The 3,384-nt window shown below is 43.7% G+C and overlaps 1 pseudogene; it reads left to right on the top strand.

Annotated features, from left to right (window-relative positions):
- Positions 1 to 301: 301 nt before the first annotated feature.
- LOC122544430 overlaps positions 302 to 3,384 on the top strand; it is a 21,732-nt pseudogene continuing 18,649 nt past the window's right edge.

The following is a 3,384-nucleotide window of genomic DNA, read 5'->3' as shown; positions in this document are numbered from 1 at the left end:
GAGGTCTGTCCGCAGTCAGTGCGGGTTCGGGGAGGGTAATGGACTGGCTGCGGTCAGGGAGGGGTTGGAGAAAGAATAGTATGGTGGAGGGGAATGCTCTTCTCAGGCTCAGTAAAGACTCAAACAGTTGAATGACCCCCCCACCCCCCATTCGGAATTCCATGATTTTGACTCCTGGATTCTTCCAGGGATAAGGAGCTTGTTGGAATGCACACAGGGTCATTCAGTACTGAAATATCACCCATTTTCCTTTCAGCAGTAAGTGTGGGTTTTATCTTAATTTCCTGTGTTCATTCACAGCATCAGGACATCACTGAGTGGTGGCGAGCACCAGCTTTATAATTTAGACAGGAGAGCGTATATTTGAATCCCTCTAACTGGAGCAAGTTGTTCAGGTAGGTGAGTTGGAATTCTGCACCTCGAGCTCAGAATCAGGGAAGTTTTCAGAGAGTTTTGGGTTGTCGTGGGAGCTTCAATTTTCTTGGCAATTCCATCACAGTCTGCTGCAAAATGCCATCTACAAGGTCCAAATGAACAAATGCAACAGCAACCTTTCTTTCAGAAGGTCCAAGCCAATGCAATTGCCACAGATACTCCTTTACCCCAGTCATCTTGAGGGTTTGTAGCCTCACTGAACGTCAAAAGTATAGTAGTGAAACAATATTTACAGCATTAGCGCTATCATCGTTATTGTGGTGTAGGGAACCTGCCCTACCATAGCTCCCGTTTGGTTGTTATGAGGACATAGTCAAAAGTGAGGACTGCAAATGCTGGAGATTAGAGCCGAGAGTGTGGTGCTGGAAAAGCACAGCAGGCCAGACAGCATCCGGGGAGCAGAAAAATCGACGTTTCGGGGAAAAGCTCTTCATCAGGAATGAGGCTGGGAGCCTCGGGGGTGGAGAGATAAATGGGGGAGGGGTGGGGNNNGTGGATGGAGGCGGGGGTAAAGGTGATAGGTCGAAGGGGAGGGTGGAGTGGATAGGTGGGAAGGAAGATGGACAGGTAGGACAGGTCACGAGGGCGGTGCTGAGTGGTAGGTTGGAACTGGGATAAAGGATTTCCTCACTTCCCGTACCACACCCACCTTACCCCTCTGTTACTAGGACATGTTGTGATATAGGGATATGTTGTGGAGGTGCCAGTGTTGGACACTGGTGGATACAGGAATTGGCAGCTGAACCAAATCAGCCTATCACTGAGTTTGCAATATACTGAAATATCTTAATATTGCCTAATCGTTCCTAACCAGACTAAGAATAATAGATTTTTGCCAAGTTTAAATTGTTTAATTTTTGTGAAATAATGTAACTTTCGCAGAACAAAAATAATGAGGAAATCTAATATCTATGGTCTGACTCTCATTCACATACCGAAGTAGATAGACACAGTTAAGGGAGAAATTAAAAAGAAAGTAAAGCAACTGCTCATTGAACACTAAAAATTACGACTCAAATGATGAGTGCCTGACTTTTATGAAATTGTTGGACACTGGGTTGTTCACGTGCTCATAGAAGTATTTATCTTGAATTTTGAAGTTACCAATTAATACAAACAGTTTCATCAGAAGTTTGGAAATAATGATTTATTTCTTACAAGACTGGGATTCTTTTCTCAGAATTTTCAATTTGATAACTTGATAGAAAACTAGAGAAAGCAAAAACACTAAGTCACTGAAAGTTTCCCAAAATCCATTCAGAATTGTTCTTTTTATCTTTTGTAATTAGGGTTCTGTCTGATTGGCTGGTTAACACCAGTCCATCCCTTGATTCATGAATCCATAAGATACAGGAGCAGAAATTAGGCCATTCAGCCCATCGAGTTTGCTCTGCCATTCAATCATGGCTGACAGGTTTCTCAACCCCATTCTCCAGCTTTCTCCCCGTAACCCGTGATCCCCTTGATACTCAAGAACCGATCCATCTCTGTCTTAAATGTACTCATTGACCTGACCTCCACAGCCTTCTGTGGCAGTGAGTTCCATAGATTCACCACCCTCTGACTGAAGAAGATTCTCCTTATCTCTGTTCTAAAAGGTCTCCCCTTTACTCTTAAGCTATGCCTTCGGGTCCTGGTCTCTCCTACCAATGGAAACATCTTTCCAACGTCCACACTTCCCAGTCCGTTCAGTACTGTGTAAGTTTCTATTAGATCTCCCATTATCCTTCTAAACTCCATCAAATATAGACCCAGAGTTCTCAAACATTCCTCATGTATTAAGCTGTTCATTCCTGAGACCATTCTCGTGAACCTCTTCTGAGCACACTCCAGGGGCAGTACATTTTTCCTGAGATGTGGGGCCCAAAACTGCACGCAATATTCCAAATAGGGAGATGATAGCCTGGCGGTATGATTGCTGGACTGTTATCCAGAGACCCAAACAATGGGGACCTAGGCTCAAATGCCACCATGACAGGTGGTGGCATATGAATTCAAAAAGGAATCTGGAATTAAGAATCTAATGGTGACCATGAATCCTTTATTGATTGTTGGAAAAACCCATCTGGTTCACTAATGTCCTTTAGGGAAGGAAACTACTGTCCTCACCTAGTCTGGCCTACATGTGACTCCTGACCCACAGCAATGTGATTGACTCTTAATTATTGTGGGCAATTAGGGATGGGCAATAAATCCTGCCGAGCCAGCAGCGCCAGCATCCCATGAACGAATAAAGAAAAAATAAATGTGGCCTGACAAGAGCCTTATAGAACCTCAGAAGTTCAATCCTGCTTTTATATTCAAGTGCTCTCAAAATAAATGCCACTTGCAGTTGCCTTCCTAACCACTGACTCAATCTGCAAGTTTATCTTGAGAGAATCCTGGACTAGAAGCCCCCAAGTTTCTTTGCAGTTCAGACTTCTGAATTTTCTCCCCGTTTAGAAAATAATCCATACCTTTATTCTCCCTACCAAACCCAGCTGCCAGCCCTGAGTATAAACAACAGTTTGGTGATAGTTCATCTACAGTATCCTTGGAATATTATTTAAGTTGCAGTATTGTCCAGGCCAATTCTCAGTAGCAAGCAGCTGCCTTAGTTCTCTGCTTTCAGCGCGAGCTGCTGTTCAATGTTCAATTCGTAACTTCAACTCAGTTACAAATCCAGAAAAAAAATTCTAAAAATGAGGGCCTCTCCAGATCATATGACATAGGAACAGCGAACGCTATTCTGCCCATCATGTCTACACTCCTATTCAATGAAATTGTTGCTGGTTTGATAATCCGCAACACTACTTGCCTGCCTTTTCCCTATGAGTCTGAGTTAGAGTGGTGCCGGAAAAGCACAGCAGGTCAGGCAGCATCCAAGGAGCAGAAAAATCGACATTTCGGGCAAAAGCCCTTCATCAGGAATAGAGGCAGGAAGTCTGCAGGGTTGAGAGATAAATGATT

Source organism: Chiloscyllium plagiosum, chromosome 48 (genome assembly GCF_004010195.1).
Source record: "Chiloscyllium plagiosum isolate BGI_BamShark_2017 chromosome 48, ASM401019v2, whole genome shotgun sequence".
Classification (NCBI taxonomy): domain Eukaryota; kingdom Metazoa; phylum Chordata; class Chondrichthyes; order Orectolobiformes; family Hemiscylliidae; genus Chiloscyllium; species Chiloscyllium plagiosum.
This window is presented reverse-complemented; position numbering and strand designations above follow the sequence as displayed.